We start from the raw sequence: 21,512 nt of genomic DNA on the forward strand, positions 1-21,512 counted from the left end.
TGAATGGATTAAATGCTCCAACCAAAAGACACAGGCTAGCTGAATGGATACAAAAATAAGATCCATATATATGCTGTATATAAGAGACCCACTTCAGACCTAAGGACACATACGACTGAAAGTGAGGAGATGGAAAAAGATACTCCATGCAAATGGAAATCAAAAGAAAGCTGGAGTAGCAATACTCATATCAGATAAAATATAATTTAAAACAAAGAATGTTACAGGAGACAAGGAAGGACACTACACAATGATCAAGGGATCAATCCAAGAAGAAGATATAGCAATTATAAATATATATATAAATATATATATACTTATATATATATAAATATATGCACACAAAATAGGAGCACCTCAATACATAAGGCAACTGCTAAAAGCTACAAAAGAGGAAATCGACAGTACAATAAGAGTGGGGGACTTTAACACCTCACTTACACCAATGGACAGACTATCCATACAGAAAATTAATAAGGAAACACAAGCTTTAATGACACAATAAAAGGAATACAAATAAAAGGAATACAAATTTATGACACAACAGCCCAGATACATTTAATTGATATTTATAGAATATTCCATCTAAAAACAGCAGATTACACTTTCTTCTCAAGTGCACATGGAACATTCTCCAGGATAGATCATATCTTGGGTCACAAATCAAGCCTCAGTAAATATAAGAAAATTGAAATCATATCAAGCATCTTTTCTAACCACAACATTATGAGATTAGAAATCAAACACAGGGAAAAAAAGTAAAAAACACAAACACATGAAGGATAAACAATACGTTACTAAATAACCAAGAGATCACTGAAGGAATCAAAGAGGAAATCAAAAAATACCTAGAGGCAAATGACAATGAAAATACAATGATCCAAAACCTGTGGGATGCAGCAAAAGCACTTCTAAGAGGGAAGTTTAGGGCTATACACGCGTACCTCAAGAAACAAGAAAAATCTCAAATAAACAATCTAACCTTACACCTAAAGAAACTACAGAAAGAATAACAAACAAAACCCAAAGTTAGAAGGAAAGAAATCATAAAGATCAGAGTGGAAATAAATGAAATAGAAACAAAGAAAACAATATCAAAGATCAATAAAACTGAAAGCTGGTTCTCTGAGAAGATAAACAAAATTGATAAACCATTAGCCAGACTCATCAAGAAAAAGAGGGAGAGGATTCAAATCAATAAAATTAGAAATGAAAAAGGAGAGGTTACAACAGACACCGCAGAAATACAAAGCATCTTAAGAGACTACTACAAGCAACTCTATGCCAATAAAATGGACAACCTGGAAGAAGCGGACAAATTCTTAGAAAGGTACAACCTTCCAAGACTGAACCAGGAAGAAATAGAAAATATGAACAGACCAATCACAAGTAATGAAATGGAAACTGTGATTAAAAATCTTCCAACAAACAAAAGTCCAGGACCAGATGGCTTCACAGGTTAATTCTACCACACTTTAAAGAAGAGCTGGCACTCATCCTTCTCAAACTCTTCCAAAAAACTGTAGAGGAAGGAGCACTCCAAAACTCATTCTATGAGGCCACCATCACCCTGATACCAAAACCAGACAAAGATACTACAAAAAAAGAAAAGTACAGACCAATATCACTCATGAATATAGATGCAAAAATCCTCAACAAAATAGTAACAGAATTCAACAACACATTAAAAAGGATCATACACCATGATCAAGTGGGATTTATCCCAGGGATGCAAGGATTCTTCAATATATGCAAATCAATCAATGTGACATACCATATTAACAAATTGGAGGATAAAAACCATATGATCATCTCAATAGATGCAGAAAAGGCTTTTGACAAAATTCAACACCGATTTATGATAAAAGCTCTCCAGAAAGTGGGCATAGAGGGAACCTATCTCAACATAATAAAGGCCATATACGACAAACCCACAGCAAACATCATTCTCAAAGGTGAAAAACTGAAGCATTTCCTCTAAGATCAGGAAAAAGACAAGGATGTCCACCCTCACCACTGTCATCAAAATAGTTCTGGAAGTCCTAGCCATGGCAATGAGAGAAGAAAAAGAAATAAAAGGAATACAAATTGGAAAAGAAGAAATAAAACTGTCACTGTTTGCAGATAACATGATACTACACATAGAGAATCCTAAAGATGCTACCAGAAAACTACTAGAGCTAATCAATGAAATTGGTAAAGTTGCAGGATACAAAATTAATGCACAGAAATCTCTTGCATTCCTATACACTAATGATGAAAAATCTGAAAGAGAAATTAAGGAAACACTCCCATTTACCATTGCAACAAAATGAATAAAATACCTAGGAATAAACCTACCTAGGGAGACAAAAGACCTGTATGCAGAAAACTATACGACACTGATGAAAGAAATTAAACATGATACCAACAGACGGAGAGATATACCATATTTGTGGATTGGAAGAATCAATATTGTGAAAATGACTCTACTACCCAAAGCAATTTACAGGTTCAACGCAATCCCTATCAAATTACCAACGGCATTTTTTACAGAACTAGAGGAAAAAAATCTTAAAATTTGTATGGAGACACAAAAGACCCCGAATAGCCAAAGCATTATTGAGGGAAAAATATGGAGCTGGAGGAATCAGACTCCCTGACTTCAGACTATATTAGAAAGCTACAGTAATCAAGACAATATGGTACTGGCACAAAAACAGAAATATTGATCAATGGAACAAGATAGAAAGCCCAGAGATAAACCCATGCACCTATGGTCAACTAATCTATGACAAAGGAGGCAAGGATATACAGTGGAGAAAAGACAGTCTCTTCAATAAGTGGTGCTGGGAAAACTGGACAGCTACATGTAAAAGAATGAAATTAGAACACTCCCTAACACCATACACAAAAAATAGACTCAAAATCAATTACAGACCTAAATGTAAGACTGGACACTTCTTAGAGGAAAACATAGGAAGAACACTCTGACATAAATCACAGCAAGATCTTTTTAGATCCACCTCCTAGAGTAATGTAAATAAAAACAAAAATAAACAAATGGGACCTAAAGAAACTTAAAAGCTTTTGCACAGCAAAGGAAACTACAAACAAGACAAAAAGACTACCCTCAGAATGGGAGAAAATATTTGCAAACGAATCAATGGACAAAGGATTAATCTCCAAAATATATAAACAGCTCATGCAGCTCAATATCAAAAAACCAAACAACCCAATCCAAAAATGGGCAGAAGACCTAAATAGATATTTCTCCAAAGAAGATATACAGATGGCCAAGAAGCACATGAAAAGCTACTCAGCCTCACTAATTATTAGAGAAATGCAAATCAAAACTACAATGAGGTATCACCTCACACCGGTCAGAATGGGCATCATCAGAAATTCTACAAACAATAAATGCTGGAGAGGGTGTGGGGAAAAGGGAACCCTCTTGCATTGTTGGTGGGAATGTAAATTGATACAGCCACTATGGATAATAGTATGGAGGTTCCTTAAAAAACTAAAAATAGAACTACCATATGACCAAGCAATCCCACTCAGAGAAAACCTTTGTAATTCACAAAGACACATGCACTCCAGTGTTCACTGCAGCACTATTTACAATAGCCAGGTCATGGAAGCAACCTAAATGCCCATTGACAGATGAATGGATAAAGAAGATGTGGTACATATATACAATGGAATATTACTCAGCCATAAAAAGGAATGAAATTGGGTCATTTGTAGAGAGGTGGATGGATCTAGAGACTGTCATACAGAGTGAAGTAAGTCAGAAAGAGAAAAACAAATAACATATATTAACGCATATATGTGGAACCTAGAAAAATGGTACAGACGAACCGGTTTGCAGGGCAGAAATTGAGACACAGATATAGAGAATAAATGTATGGACACCAAGGGGGGAAAGCAGGTGGGGGTAGGGGTATGATGAATTGGGAGTTTGGGATTGACAGATATACACTGATGTGTATAAAATGGATGACTAATAAGAACCTGCTGTATAAAAAAATAAATGAAATAAAATTCAATAATTCAAAAAACATAAAACAAACAAACAAACAAATGTTAAAAATGTCACATTGCATTCAGTTTCTCCTAATTGATCCTATTTAGAGATTTCTGCAGCCCACAGTGTATCACAGAAAAATCAAAATGAAATATTATGATGGATGTGTGTATTTTTATGGAGCAGGGAATTAGGGTGTCATATTCATCTCCTGGATGACATCCATTGCCAGTTGGCTAAGCTTAAGAAATTCTGAACACTAGTCTTGCCAGAATTCTGCCCCCACAACCTGGCTGACAGCTTTATCAACAACCAGGAGGCAAAACAGGCCCCAGTCTGGCTTCCCATCTCTGTAGTGCCAACTGCAGTTCGAATGTTTGGGCTTCAGCAGTAACAGAAGCAGACAGGCCCTAAAGATCTAAAGTGAACAGATACTGCTTTTACTAACAACAATAATGAAAAAACCAATCTCTGACATTCAGAATGTGCATGCACTTTTAAGGCAATGATGGCTTAAGCAATCAGTAATATAAATTCCTCAGTGATATTTACTGAATATGTATTTGAAATATCAATGATCATTACATTAGGAAATAAAAATCACCTTCCTTAAACAAATATACCTTTTAAGTTTCTAGAAGGTAAACCATACCAAGAAGAAGAGAATAATGAACACAGCAATGGATCAGGCCAGATATGTCAAATCCCTCTTAACCTGCATGAATAGTCAAAGCTGAGTAAGATGACACACTATAGAAGGATCCTGTAAAGAAAGTTGATGCAAACTTATTACTCCTGAACTCTTTTTGTTGAATTCCAAGTTGTCCAACAAGCTTCTCTATTATTCACCCATCAGTTTCCCAAAGAGGTTGGCTGGAGGTGACAAGAGGGAAATGACATCAGCAAAGACCCCCCAAAGAGAGAGCTAAGCAGTTCAGTCTCAGCAGTTTTGCTTCAGGGGCAAGGTTGTTCCAGAGGCAAGACTGGCCAGAAAGTTGCAACTAGCTGCTCATAGGAACAAGCTAGTAAGCAGTAAAATATTATTAAATTTATTGTTATTTAATAATGAGACTTGGCTAAAAGATAGATAAGACATCCATTAGGTAGCAATCATAAAAAAAATACTAGAAAATAACAAGTGTTGGCAAGAGTGTGGGGAAATTGGAATCCTTGTTGCATTGTTGGTGGGGATGTAAATTGGCATAGCCACTGTGGAAAACAGTATGGCAGTTCCTCAAAAGTGAAATATAGAATTACCATATGATCCAGCAATTCCAATTCTGGATATATACCCAACAGAACTGAAAACAAGGACTCAAACAGATACTTATACACTAATGTTTATAGCAGCATTATTCACACTAGCCAAAATGAGGAAACAACCCAAATGTCCATCATCAGATTAATGGATAAACAAAGTGTGGTATACATGTAAAATGGAATATTATTGACCTTTAGAAAGGAATGAAATCCTGATACATATTACAATATGGATGAATCTTGCAAACATTATGCTAAGTGAAATAAGCTGGACACAAAAGGACAAGTATTATATGATTCCACTTACATGAGGTGCCTGAAGTAGGTAAATTCATGAAGACAGTAAGAAGAATAGAAGATACCAGGTGCTGGGGAGTTATTATTTAATGGCTATAGAGTTTCTGTCAGGGATGATAAAAAAAGTTCTGGAAATGGATAGTGATGATGGTTGCACAACAGTGTGAAAGTTTTTAATGCCATTGGATTGTACACTTAAAAATTAAAATGGTAAGTTGTTATATGCATTTTACCACATAAAAAAATAGAAAAAAATTAATCCATTGAATACTTAAAGAACCTGATTTAAATTTTTTCTCTTTTATTTCATTTTTTACTCTTCCCCATAAATTAAAATTTTTAACAAGAGCTAAGTATAGAAAGTGGACCTTAGAAGACAGGCACATGTACTTGGTACCATTTTCTTTGTTTTCTTTGCTCTAGTTAATTAGTGCCTGTGCTAATACAAAGGATTAGACTCACACAAATCAATATCTTACCCAGTATCAAGTCTTCATAATGATGTAAAAGAGTCAGGTAATCCATGGGCTCAGACAAAGCAGAGAGGATTTGGGGACTTTGAGGTGGCCTCCCTTCTTATGATGAGCACTCACTCTCTGGTCCAAAATGATAGATGAGCTCTCCAACGGAGGATATATGGGGTTATCTCACAGAGTAAGGGAACATTTTATTTATGATACATCTCTGTTTTATACCCTAGCTTTCATGTCAGTTTTCAAGGACATCTTACTAAGAGCACTCCAGCTAGCATAGATCATTAGCCTAATTACCTAAAGGTCCAGAATCACATTGTCTAGGATTGGATTACCTGCTTTCTTCCCCCTCATCCTAGGTGGAGCATCCCCTGGTAGTCAGGGGCAAACTGGGTCACAGTCCAGTTACATTAACTCCTTCCTCATCATTAACAAATTTATTCTGATTGCACACATGAACTAGTATGTACATATTTGTCTTCAGAAATAATCATTTAATGTACAAACCTGCTATGATATTTTCATGGGAGTTTCTACTCCTAAAGCTTGATGTCTAGACCTCTACATTAGGAACACTCGCCAGACAAGTGCATCAAATATCCCCTGGTGAGGGTGAGAAGGAAAAGACTGGGTTTCTAAGTCCTCACATAGCTCAACAAGGTCTCAGATCCAACAATTCAGAGGTAAGGAGCTACAGGCAATGAAAACCTAAAGTAAAAGGAACATTGCTTTCACATCAATCACATTTCAGGCCAAAAGGCATTGAAGGAATGGATGCTTTGTTGTCTCAGAAGGGTTTTCCAGGGTCTGCATAGTTTATTCCATCTTTCCCATTCTCTGTTGTTAACCTTTCACATCAGAGTTTTTGTTCTCCACCTCCCTGCTTGACCTGCAGGATTCAGACATTTCTTTGCATCCCAGGTCAACCTTGCCTTTAACAAGAACATAAATTTCTCCTTGCCGCAAATTCTTGGTTTGGCCTCAGCCCATTCCATCCAGGTCCCACCTCTCGAGACATAAGGCTGGGTCAGAGGACTAGGTCTCCCACAGATCTGGGAGGAAAACCTGGATAAAACTGGTGGCAGGAGCAGCTGCCACCCCAATCTGACCACCATGCAGAAAACTTGGCCCTTTCACCATCACTTGCCCTCAGTACAGGGCTTCTCTCTGCTCTGTTCCTCCTACTGAACCAAATCTTTTGCAAATGTGGGCAAAACAGCAGTAGCAGGGAGAAGCCTAGGCCCTTAAAACTCTCCTCAAAGTGTCTTAAAACTCTCCTCAAAGTTCCCTGATGGTGGTGGTGAGTCTGGACTCTACCATCACTACCTAAAATTCTGAGATTAATAGTGGCACCAGGGAGCCACAGGAATGGAACCAAAGCTGGTGCCTCGGTTGTGACTATATAGTGCTCCTAATTAATCCTATCTGTCTTCATATAATTATCTAAGCAGAAGTGCTGTTGGCATTATTTGAATCACAGATTTAGCTCTGGCTTCTGCTGGTAGCTATAGGGCCCTTTCTTCAAAGCATGTAGCAATGCAAGCAGAAGGAATAATTTGCTTCTTATAGACATATGCCCTGGACAAGAGACATCTTCTGGGTAAGATACTACCAGAAACATAATCCATAACCACTAAAAAAATCCTTTCTGGGGCTTTCCTGGTGGCGCTGTGGTTGAGAGTCCGCCTGCTGATGCAGGGGATACGGGTTCGTGCCCCGGTCCAGGAAGATCCCACATGCCGCGGAGCGGCTAGGCCCATGAGCCATGGCCACTGAGCCTGCGCGTCCAGAGCCTGTGCTCTGCAATGGGAGAGGCCACAACAGTGAGAGGCCCGTGTACCGCAAAAAAAAAAAAAATCCTTTCTGTAAATAGTGCCAAATGCAATTTTAAAACCTTATAAATCATGATAGTTTAAAAAATGAATGGCACATCACAGTTTACAAAGTATTTTCACCAGTTTTCCCATTTGAAAGGAAAATATGGAGTAAATGTCACAACTTCAAACTAAAAATAACAGAAGAAGAATTGGCTTTAACTGGGAAGAAGAAAGAGTTAAAATACTCCCTCTCACCAAGAAATAGCAGGGGCAATAAATAAGAACACAAACAACTAACCTAAGACCAAACTTCAACATCAATTTTATATGTGCCCCTGTCAAGGGGGCTACGATGTGAAGTCCCAACACGCTTTGTGGTAGGATTCACCTGGGTTCAGGTATTTCTGGAATTCTGATTATACAGGCTTTTCAGAAACTTATACTGCTAGACAATTCACTCATGGGAAGAAAACGATTTGGTTTAAGCTATAGAATATGTTTTCAAGAACTGCTATGTTGTGATCATACCTGTCCCTCATAATCTTTACATTTCAGTTTCTGAAGAAAGAAAAGCAGGATTTTCACTTTATTTATATGCATCAGAGAAGTGCAGGAAAACATTTCCATGAAACTTACTGTGGCTGACAATCTGCTCAGTTGCAGCAATGTGTTTGATATGGGCTCTGGACACAAAGCAAACCCCCATAGTAGAAAATGACAACTGATGCTCTTGCCAAAGCCTGCCAGTGGCTGGTGACCATGACCTACCTAATCCTGAGTGCTTGTCTCTTACTGGTGGTTCCCTGTGTATGTGTGTGTCCCACCAGAGTTATCTGGGTGGGTGGTCTATGAAATATTTGGAATTTATGGACAACCTTGCCTACAGACAGGCAACTACTTTAAATGCTATTGCCTGCTGTTTGATTATGGAGTGGTACCTGGTTAATTCTCCCCAGAATCAAATCAAACACTAATAATGCTATGAGATTCGGGTTACTATTAGTATAATTCATTTATGTGCAAGGGTAAGACTTGCCAACACATAAAACATATCCTTCAGAGCCAAGGTGAAAAGGAAATCATTCTTTGCCACTTCTTCAAAAAAGAAGAGGAAAGAAGCAAGTGAGATACTATCCTGTGTAAGCCCACAGATAGCTTCTCTTTTCTGCTAACAGTTTTATTCTCTCTCCAGAGTTCTAATGTATGTCAAACCACTGCATAATATTTCTCAAAATTTTAAATGTCAGTAAGAATTTCAAAACAAAACAATCTATTTTTGAAAAAGAAATCTTTTCTCATTGTGAAAATAATTATTCAAATGCCATACTAAGCCATTATACCTTCAATTTAGAAAATGTAAATACCCTTGGAAGAATAATACCATAATGTATTTGACATTATTTACACTTATTATGAATGAAGGCTATGAGAATTGGCTTTTACTGGGAAGAAGAAGGAATTAAGACACTAACTCATCAAGGAAGAACAGAAGACTGAAAGTAAAGGAATAGAAAAAAATAACCCATGCAAATGGAAATGAAAAGAAAACTGGGATAGCAATACTCATATCAGAAAAAACAGATTTTAAAATAAAGTCTGTAACAAAAGACAAAGATGACCATTATATAATGATAAAGGGGTCAATCCAAGAAGAGGATATAGCATTCATAAATATATGTGCATTTAATATAGGAGCACCTAAATATATAAAGCAAATATTAACAGACATAAAGGGAGAAATTGACAGTAATACAATAATAGTAGGATACTTGAATATACCACTTACATCAGTGGACAGATCAACCAAACAGAATATTAATAAGGAAACAGTGGCCTTAAATGACACATTATACCAGATGGTCTTAATAGATATCTGCAGAACATTCTACCAAATAAACAAACAAAAAACCCCAGCAGAATACACATTCTTTTCAAGTGCACATGGAATTTTCTCCAGGATAGATAACATGTTAGGCCACAAAACAAGTCTTAATAAATTTAGAAAATTGAAATTATTTATATTAAACAACTTTTCCAACCACAACAGTATGAAACTAGAAATCAATTACAGGAAGAAAAATGGAGGAAACACAGACATGTAGAGACTAACAACATCTTACTAAGAAAAGAGTGAATCGACAAAGAAATGAAAGACGAAATCAAAAAATACCTTGAGATGAATGAAAATAGAAATGCAACTTTCTAAAATCTATAGGACACAGCAAAAGCAGTTATAGGAGGAAAGTTTATAGTGATACAGGCCTACCACAAGAAACAAGATAAATCTCAAATAAACAACCTAACTTTCCATCTGACAGACTTAGAAAAAGCCCGAAGTTTACAGAAGGAAGGAAATAATAAAGATCAGAGCAGAAATAACTAGAGACCAAAAAAGAAAAAAAAAAACACAATAGAAAAGATTAATGAACCTAAGAGCTGGTTTTTTTGAAAATATAAACAAAATTGATAAACCTTCAGCCAGACTCACTAAGAAAAAAAGAGAGGCCAAATAAACAAAATTAGAGGTGAAAAAGAAGTAATAGAAAAAGCCACAGGTACCATAAAGTGGTCAGTCTATCATGGTATAGTTTAAGGCTGTCACCTAATGGAAAGGTTTATAGAGCAAATGTTCTCTCAATACTCAAAGCACAACCTGAATGTCATTACTTTCTTTTGATTAAATCTCCACTAAATGCTCCTGAAAATAGAATACACTACTGAAATATGGTTTGAGTACTTCAATATTCCAGGCTTGTACATAGCCATGCAGGCTGTGCTTGCATTAACAGCATCCTGAGCAACAAGACATGTAGGAAAACTGATAGTGACTGGTATTAAGATGCTGTCACTCCTGTCCTTTCTGTGGCTACAGGACATGTGATTGGCAGCTGAGGTAAGCACATTCCAGTCACAAGGTGAGCTGTACTGTATTTCATTCAGCAACTGCTGAGAGGCCAAGAAGTAGGAATTCCTCTAGGGCAATCCCTGGAAACAGCAATGGAAGTAAAGGAGTGCTACAGTTATGTCTGCCCAGATTTAGTAAAAGAATTTAACAAGTACGACACAGAGGGGCCAAGTAGATTAAACAGTATACTAGAATCAAGGCAATCTCAAAGAAAGAATTTCCCATTGACATTGGTTACGACAGATCCTTGGAACCTAAAATCTTTTTTCATCCAGAATTTGCTAATCTAGAATTTGCCTACCTAACAAGTAGTAAATGAAGTAATTCAGCATTATCTTATTGGTGTCAGATTTCTCTCTACAAGGATACTGACCTCACTTAACTGGATGTGCAGAGACTTTGAGGGTCACTCATATTTTGAAGGAAAAAAATGACCAAGTAAAAAGTACATTTCAAAAAGTAGCTTCATACACAACAATGTGAATGTATTTAATGCCACTGATCTGTACACTTAAAAATGGCTAAAATGGTAGATTTCATGCTATATGTTACCATAATAAAAGAATTAAAAATTTTTTTTAACTTTAAGAGGCCTCATGACACTTGCCCTTACTCATTCATGGGCCAAGGAATTCCAGTAATTAGGAAATGCTGCCCTCCACACTAAAAGAAAATTGGTTTTTGCTGCAAGTGTTTTAGAACTAAGAAGCTAGTACAGTTGACCCTTGAACAACAAGGGTTTGAACTGTGCAGGTCCACTTATATGTGGATTTTTTTTCGATAGTAAATACTACAGTTCTACACAATCTGTGGTTGATTTAATCCATAGATGTGCAACCACGTATATGGAGAAACCACGTATACGGAGGAACTATGAAGGGCTGACTATAACTTATACACACATTTTTCACTGAGTGGAGGGTCCACACCCCTAACCCCACATTGTTCAAGGACCAACTGTCTATTGGATTAAGTTTAATTCCTTGGACTCTTTTTCTTGATAAAAAAAAAATTTTTTTTTAAATAAAAACAGCCTGTTGGATCTTCTTTTTTTTTTTAAAAAAAAAAAGAAATGCTCACAACATTCAGGTATTACCACACCAGTTTCAGCCTCTGTTTATTGAAATTTCTTCCTGGTTCACATGTCTAAGCATTTGCCACTGACCCAACCTGTGAGAGGCAGACACAAAGTGGTGTTGCAGATGCAAACAGTTGTCTACTTTGACTGCTCTTCTAACCCCTCTCCTACGACAGAAATCACTGGCAATGCCAATTAAATCTCTATCAGCTGATTTTGGGGTGGTTCTAATGCACTTGTTCCTTCTTTGTTCTTTTTTTCTTTTCTCTCTCTTTCTTTTTTACTTTATTTTTTTGGTGGGCTTTGTGTCTGGCTTCTCTCACTTAACAAGGTTTATTCACGTGTAGCATGTATCAGCACTTCATCCCTTTTCATGACCTTAGTCATTTCAGGCAGCTATAACAAAACACCATAGACTGGGTGACTTAAACAACATTTATTTCTCATCGTTCTGAAGCCTGTGAAGTCCACAAAAAAGGGGCTAGCAGATTGGAGATTTGGTTCTTGGTGAGGGCCTTCTTGCTGACTTGCAGATGGCCAACTTCTCACTGGATCCTTTAATATCTTTTCCTTTCCTTATAAGGCTACCAATCCTATTATGTGGGCTCCACTCTCATGAGCCCATGTAAACCTAATTACCTTCCAAAGACCTCTTCTCTTCATATCATCACATTGGGGGTAATGGCTTCAATATTTGAGTGTGGGGGACAGTAGGGGAGACAGAAACATTCAGTCCATAACATGACCCAATAATATACCATTGTACAAACAATACTACATTTCATTGATTCATTCATTAGTTGACAAGCATTTAGGTTATTTCCACTTTTTGACTATTATGAATAATGCTGTTATGAACATTTGTGTGCAAGTTTGTTTTTTTTTTAATGTTGAGCCTTCTTTTACTTATTTTTATTTTCGTCTGTGTTGGGTCTTGGTTTCTGTGCAAGGGCTTTCTCTACTTGTGACAAGCGGGGGCCACTCTTCATCGCGGTGCGCAGGCCTCTCACTGTCGCGGCCTCTCCTGTTGCGGAGCACAGGCTCCAGACGCACAGGCTCAGCAGTTGTGGCTCACGGGCCCAGTTGCTCACGGCATGCGCGAACTTCCCAGACCAGCGCTCGAACCTGTGTCCCCTGCATTAGCAGGCAGATTCTCAACCACTGCGCCACCAGGGAAGCCCTGTGTACAAGTTTTTTGTGGCCACGTGTTTCAATTCTCTTGAGTATGTACCTAGGAGAGGAATTGCTAGTTCATATGGCAACTCCATGTTTAACCACTCAAGGAACTGCCAATCCGATTTCCCAAATGGCTGCACCATTTTACAATCCCATAAGCAATATACGACGGTGCAATTTCTCCAAATCCTCACCAACACTTATTGTCTGTCTTTTTTATTATAACCATCCATCCTAGTGGGTGTGAAGTGGCATCTCGTGATTTTTGATTTGTATTTCCCAAATGATCACCTTTTCTTGTGCTTATTGGTCATTTGTATATCTTCTTCAGAGAAATGTCTATTTGAACTATTCATCCATTTTTAATTGGATTATTTGCCTCTTTTTTATTGAGTATAAGAGCTCTTTATATTTTAGATACATGTCCCTTATCAGATATATGATTTGCAAATATTTTTTCCCTTTTTGAATTGTCTTTTTATCTTCTTGATAGTGTCCTTTGAAGCACAAAAGTGTTTTTTTTTTTTTTAATTTTGATGATAAATTGCTTTTTTAAAAAGCTTTTGGAGGTCTGGATCCAGAATAATGTTTTCCTAACACCTCATGAAAAGTTTCATAGAATTTTATAGCAGGTAGGAAGGTAATTCAGGTGTATAGTACAAGAAGAACAAGAGAGTTTAATTGATAATTAATTAAAGGGGAAAATATTTTGATGGGTAGAAAATTAAATTTCACATAGTTAATATATAAGAATAAAGGCTCTGTAATATATTTTTACTTCTTTTCATATGTGTAAATGCACATTTTGGGGTGGTGCATTAGAACCACCCCGAAAGGAGATCTCCTTTCACATAAAACAGATTGAAAGGAGTTATTTTATAAACACAAGCCAGAGGAAAAAAATCTATGCTTGCCCCTAACACTGACTAAGTGAAACTGAAGGGAAAACAGAGTTGTTTACTCAGGTAAATATGTTGGGGGTCTATAAATGATGAATAGCTTTATTAAAGAAGTTATTAACTTTATATCCTGAACTAGTGCTAATGACATTTTAATAAAAGTTGCTTTTGAAATAAACTTTTCTGGTTAATTTCTCCACTCTCTTTGGAATCTTTGGTAGGTAAAAAAATAAGCTAAATTCACATCTGAAAATTTTATAACAGTTTATGCAGAGCATACAAAGTTAACAGCTTATAAATTCTCCTTACCTCAAGAAAGGAAATGGGCAGAAGTAACCATGAATGGCTACTGCAGTCGCTCCTGCTAAAATACTTCTCCAGTGTACTTTTAGCTATTCATTTCCTTCTTTTTTTGAGTTATAACAGACATATAACATTATATTAGTTTCATGTGTACACATAATGATTCAGTATTTTTATATATTGCTAAATGATCACCACAATGTCTAATTAATATCTATCACCACACATAGTTACAAAAAAATTGTTTTCTTGTGATGAGAACTTAAGATCTACTCTCTTAGCAATTTTCAAATATACAGTATAGTATTACTAACTATAGTCACCATGCTATACATTGCCAGGACTTATTTATTTTATAACTGGAATTCTGTACCTTTTGACCATCTTCATTCATTTCACCCACCCTCCACCACCCTGCTTCTTCCACCCACCAATCCATTCTCTGTATCTATGAGTTCAGTTATAAATTTTTTTTAGATTCTACATAAAAGTGAAATTATATGGTATTTGCTTTCTTCTTTCTGACTTATTTCACTTATAATGCCCTTAAGGTCCATTTGTGTTGTCACAAATGGCAAGATTTCATTCCTATTTATGGCTGAATAATATATAAATCACATTTTCTTTATCCATTCATCCACTGATGGACACAGTTGTTTCCATGTCTTGGCTATTATAAATAATGCTACCATGAACATAAGGGTGCACATATATCTTTTCAAGCTAGTGTTTCGTTTTCATCAGATAAATACCCAGAAGTGAAATTGCTGGATCATACTGTAGTTCCATTTTAGATTTTTTGAGGAACCTCCATATTATTTTCCATATTGGCTACACCAATTTACATTCCTACCAACAGTGCACAAGGATTCCCTTTTAGTCATCTTCTCACCAATACATGTTATTTGTTGTCTTTTTGATAATAGCCATTCTGACAGGTGTGAGGTGATATCTCATTGTGGTTTTGATTTGCATTTCCCTGATGGTGAGTGATGTTAAGCACCTTTTCATGTACCTGTTGTCCCTTTGTATGTCTTCTTTGGAAAAATGTGCATTCACATCCTCTGCCCATTTTTTAATCAGATTGGTTTTTTGCTATTGAGTTGTATGAGTTCTTTATATATTTTGGATATTAACCCCTTATCAGGTATATGATTTTCAAATATCTTCGCTCATTTGGTAAGTTGCCTTTTCATTTTGTTGATGGTTTCCTTTTTTGTGCAAAACCTCTCTGCTCTTTAATGATAATATTAAACAACAAGATGGCACAATTTATGGACAAATATTTTTCATAATAAAAAGTACCCTTTGTATTGCTCCATTGTTGCAATAATATGAAATTTAATCTTGAGAAAGATGCACTTAGGTTTTGGTGGTACTTTCAAGAAAACACTAGTTCTCAAAAATATTTGTTATTTCTAGTTATTCCCAAGAAAAATGTTGAAACATTAAATGAATCTAAATATTAAGGGCTCCATGTGAAGCCGCATGCTGAGCCTCAGCTCTAGTGAGGCTGTGCAACACCTTGATTTTAAACTTCTAGCCTCTGTGAGAGAATACATTTCTATAGTTTTAAACCACCAAGTTTGTAGTACTTTGTTACAGCAGCCCTAGAGAAGAATACTCTAGCTAACAGTCTCCTCATTGTTCATGAAATACATCAACCTGTTTCCCACCTCCACACCTTTGCTTAACTATTCCATCACCCCAAATGTCATACCTTTCACCTTTCCGCTTATCCTTCCTAGCCTTCAGGACCTCCCTCAGTCCTACTTATTCCAAGCAATTTTCTCCAGCTCTTCCTACCCACTTATGCTCTTAACTGTTCATCGCAATATATATTATATACACTCTTCTCGTACTACTTAAGGTTCTATGTCTTGCTTCCCAAAATGAAAGTTCCATGAATGCAGATTCTTATGCTGCACTTATGTAACCTTAAACTTATCAAGCACGAAGACATATTTAATTACTGCATAGCGTCAGATAAACCAAGATAATGGGCCTCACAGCTGTAGCACCACCGATATTAAAAACCAAATCTCAGTGACCTTGCTGCAGACTCCTCCCCAGATTCTACACCTCACAGGCTTAACTGCTATAACCCAGTTAGAATGGAATGAATGAGAGCCCAGGTCATTCCCCCGTTGTGCTGCTCAGGGTTAAAATTCCACCCGAAAAGCTATTACTGTCACCTTGTCATTGTTTTGTGAAATAAAAAGGGGATCTATGAAAGGTTACCACAGCAAAGCTATAATTCCTACAGAATTATAGTAATAGTGATATCAAAGATCTTTGATGCATTTAGGTTGCAGAGGTCTGAGGTTGCTGAGCTTGATATTAATCAAAGAGAAGACTAATAGTAAAATAAAATGAATGAAACAGACCTCAGGAAAAATCTTCCAATCTTCCTTTGTGATCCAAGCATGAAGGAAACATTTTCTCAGAGAGGAATGGCCTTGAATGGATATTTGCAAATTATCTTTCTTTTCTTCCTTCTTTGTTCCCAGCCAATGGCTTTAGATAAACTCTGTTATCATCATATCTTCTTATGTACCTATTTTCAGGAGTCTCAGGTAAGAACCCATGACCCAACTCCTTGCAAAATGTAGGAAAGCTAACTTGCTGCAGGGAAGAACCTTGAATGCAGTTATGGACCAACTGTCAAAGATGCTGTTAAGACAAGGTACACACAAGACACTTCCTCCTCTGGCCTCTCTTGTTAATACAATATGAGTTATAATGGGACTAAGTGGGTGGAACTGGGAAGTTACATTATCAAGACAAAGTCTTCATGGAAGTTCCCCTCTCTGAGTCAGACTTGGGCCAGGACATTGCCTGCCTCCCATGGAATAGTGGAATCTACGTGATCAAAAAAATCTTAGGGATTCTCCAAGCCAAGAAGTCATTGCCTCCCCTAAATTATCCCAGAATCCAAAGGGGAATGGCCACTAGATTCTGATGAAACAACTCTTTAACTTACCACCAAGACTAGCTGAGCAAAGATTTCACACCCAGCCACAATGAGTCCCATAGAGAGGACTCCACAATTTATTAACCCTCTTCCGCTATCCTCCCCACCATGGATCACAGCCACTGGAGCTACAGAACTGCCACAGTGAGAGTTTTCCCTCTCTTCTATTTTATACTTGGTCCGCATGATTTCCCAGAAAAACTGAGTCTCAAAAGACTCTCACAATTTCTCCCTCTTTCCCTCCCTCTCCTTCTCTCACTCTCACTCTCTCTTTCTGTGTGTCATACACACACGCACACACACACGCACACATGCATGCATTTGAAGGGCTTGGTTTGTCTCATTATTTCCTTTCCCATAATTTCCATTCATTCAATAGGTTACCAAGTATATAAAAAAAAAAAAAAACTTTTCTAAGACACTGGGAAAAAAGCTTTGGCCTCATGGTGTGTCAATGTTTATGATATGCAGGGCCCTCTTGCTCTGTCTGTGGGTATAGCACACACACACACACAGAGCTGGCCATACGGCTGACAGGCACAAATGCCACCAGCCACCACCTTGCTGGGCCTTCAGGCCTTCACAGTGAATCGTCTCTCAGGGACCTACAGTCTTTCCTGAAGTCTGATCTCTATTGTCAACACTCCAGGTCTACAAATAATTTTGTACATTCTAGAATAGTGGTTCTCAACCTGGTGCATGTTAGAATCACCTAGAAAATTTTATTTAAAAGGTGATGCCTGCCCATCCTAGAGATTCTGGTTTGGTTGGCTGGGAATGGTCTAGGATCAGTGGATTAGTCACCAGGAGGCTATGATGTATGGCCCAGGTCAAGAGAACCTGGGGAGGTGGGGAGTGGGTCAGTGTTCCAGCCTCTTTTTCCAAAAGGCCCACAATCTCTATGTAAATTCATATTTGCAAACAGATTTGGGAGGAAAGTGAGATGCTGACTAATTCCTCTCACCATGGGGATTTTAACCCTCTCTGCCCACCTATTACAACTATTTCCCTTTCAATTATAGCCAAAAGCAAATATAAAGAATTTTGTTGTAAACAACATTGTTTCTCCTTCCATTTACTGCCTCAGTAGGAAGATGTAACTGTTGGCATTGCATTATTATAATAAAGAGAGAAAACACACCATTCCAAGTGACATTAGAATGTGTTGATCATGCAATCTTGTCCTCTATTCACTCATTTTTATCTAAATTCACAGCAGGAAAAGGGGTCATAATTTTCCTATTTTGTGCAACTATAGGTTATTTTAATAAGAAGCAAGCATAGATAATTATCTGAAAGGTCTTCTATTATAAGAAGCAAATCACTTCTCCTAAAAATACTAGTAAATAACACCCTTATGTGACATATAGTCATAACCCTGCTCCAAGGGAGGACAAGGCCAATTTATCAGATTTTCATCTGCCTCATTAAATTCTCCACTCTTTTCAGAGCCTGCAATTTAACTGCAGAGAGAAACTATAAATGACCCTGCAGAGTGCATGTGGAAGAATTAGCCATCATCTTTATTTATAAGTTATTCTAAACAAAGAAGCTAAAAATATGAACACAGTCGATATCTCCCAGGCCACACCAACTGGGGGTAAAAATAGGGTCACATATGTTATAAACAGGAGTTGTTGATTTTGTTCTCCATCTACTCTGCCAAAACCCTGGTCCCCTCAACATAACTCTCAAAGAATTCTGGGAGTCTTAAGGGGCTACAGGAACTAAGGCTTGTATTTGCTATGGACGTCTGCCCTTTTCCTCTGTCCTGCTCAAGCTCACTAAAGTGAAAGTGTCTCAGACGTAGAGAACAAACGTATGGACACCAAGGGGGGAAAGCGGGGATGGGATGAACTGGGAGACTGGGATTGACATATATACACTAATACATATGAAATAGATAACTAATGAGAATCTGCTGTATAGCACAGGGAACTCTACTTTGCTGCGCAGTAGAAACTAACACAACATTGTAAAACAACTATACCCCAATAAAAAATAAATTAACTAAATAAAGTGAAAGTGTCTGTTTTGGAGGACTCCAGAGTTGTGAGCTACACCATCCCCACCTTTATGCCTGGAGTGGTTGCTATTACACAGCCGATGCTGACTGACACAGTCTATACCCATGGAGGTTTCTCTTTTGACTCTTTCTTGGAGTCACCTTATCTTAGAACTTAAGTGTGACTCTGTGGAGTCTGAGCTGGAGAATTATATGGATGAAAGGCATTTGCTCTGTGTAAGATCATCCCTCCTCTCTGGCTTTGTGCCATTCTCCCAGAATCAAGCATTTTTGTCTTCATTTTCTCCTATGAAATTTTTTATTGGAGACTCTTCAGTTTACCTATTCACCCCTCCCCACCCCAGTCCTCCAGATGTATTCATTCATTCATTCATTCAACAGTTAGGCACTGTTGAGGATACAACGATGGCCTGGACAGGTACAGTCTTCTCCTCATAGACCAAATGCCATAAGCAGGTTCTCTGGTGGGGAAGTTGAGGATGCTGTGAGCAAGCAAAGGACAGGCGCTTCCTCCCATATGTGTGTAGTCAAGGAATGGTTCTCAGAGGAAAGAAATGGCCTCAGAATGGAAACTAAAAGAAGGAGTAGGAGCTGGTCAGGCAAGGCAGAGCAAGAGCCAAGGCACAGAGAGAGAGTACTGGGAGGTGGGACAAGGAAGGCACAACTCCAGACATAAAGAGCATCATGTACAAAGTCTCAGAGGGTAGGCAGAACATTGCAAATTCCAAAGATAATCCCAGAAGACTCACTTCCATCAGAAGTTTTACCTTTCTGTGCCAATAACTTGTAATCAGAAAGCGGGAAAAAAACAGCTGATTGGGCTTGCTCTTCTGAGTGGTTTTTTTTGAGGTGTTAATTAAGTAGGGACAGGCTCTGAAGTCAAATGGAAATAGAGTTGCCAGATAAACTACAAAATGCCCAGGTAAATTTGAATTTCAGATTTTATATATATATACATATATATATATTCAAAAAATAATTTTTAGTACAAATATCTCAAATATTGCATGGTATATACTAAAAGTTATTTGTTGTTTATCTGGAATTCTAATTTAACTGGATGTACTATATTTTTATTTGCTAAAGCTGGCAACCGTCAACCATGAAAATGACCAAAAACTTGGTCACATTCACTGGAAAATCAATTGGAAAAAGAAGAGATAAGATTACAAAAGCAGACATCAATGGTAAAAACATAAAAAAAAATGCAATTCACAGAGAAAAAGATTACAGCAGGTCAAGCACATTTCCTTGTCTGAATTCTAAATAACTAAAACCCACGGAGAATGTCTTACAATAGCATATAGAGCGTTCTTTGCCACAAGCACTTTATAAGAGCAGGATTGCAGAGGAAGGACCCCTAAGACTGAGTCCCCAACTCACTAGTAATTATCAGTACAGCCAATGAAACTGACACCAAGAGAAAAGAGACCTGCAGTCATCAAACAGCAGGGTCAGCCATCCTTGGACTCCCAGTCACGCACAGACAGGGTGGTGACCACCTTGTGGTTCTTGAGAATTCTGGTGGATGAAAGCACATCTAAATGCATGTGTGTTTGTCTTCTGGCCGCTCATTATAATAGAGCCTTGTGCCCATGTCTTGTGGTCCAGTCTCAATACATAGGCCCCACCTCTGACTCTGAAGGAAATGGATGAGAAACAGCATGTCCACTGGGAGGAAGAAAGTTTACAATAGCAGAAAACAAACAAAATAGACTGGGAATGGGGAGCAAAGGACTGCTTTCTTAGTCCTGATATGAAGAACAGTAGTGTTTGATGAAGAAATTAAATGGGAAGAATAAGTTTATTTATTCATAAATAAATTTTCCATAGATAGGCTTGTAGCAAATCTGAGTTTTTAATGGACACAAGAGAAAGACTGAAGATAGAATATTTTTCTTCTGTTTGCAACTTGAATAAACTGTTGACCTTAAGTGGAAATACACTAAGTTTGAGGACAGATGAGAACAAAACCAATAAATTTCATAGGACTGTAGTGAACACCAGATGGTGAAAAAGAGTCTTACCAAACCAGACATCTGCTTTCATCTCTAAGAGACAAGAGAGATGTACAAAATATTTTTAAAGGATACCAAAAGAAGAGACATTAGAGATGACAGAGTGCAAAGGCGCAGCCTCAGATTTCAAATCGAGAAGTACCTGCATGGTCATTTGTCCATATACCCCTTACCCCCAGCCTTCTACCCCAGACCCCTGAGCTTCGACAGTAGCTGGTAGTCTCAGTTCTTCACATTCAATCCCAATCTGAAATTATAGTCTAGAGTCCAGCTTTGA

The 21,512-nt window shown here is 37.5% G+C and overlaps 1 pseudogene; it reads left to right on the forward strand.

Annotated features, from left to right (window-relative positions):
* The first annotated feature begins 10,461 nt into the window (after window positions 1-10,461).
* LOC115855678 (actin-related protein 3 pseudogene) lies at window positions 10,462-11,195 on the forward strand (annotated as a pseudogene).
* Window positions 11,196-21,512: the final 10,317 nt, after the last annotated feature.

The sequence above is a fragment of the Globicephala melas genome, chromosome 4, assembly GCF_963455315.2.
Source record: "Globicephala melas chromosome 4, mGloMel1.2, whole genome shotgun sequence".
Lineage (NCBI taxonomy): Eukaryota > Metazoa > Chordata > Mammalia > Artiodactyla > Delphinidae > Globicephala > Globicephala melas.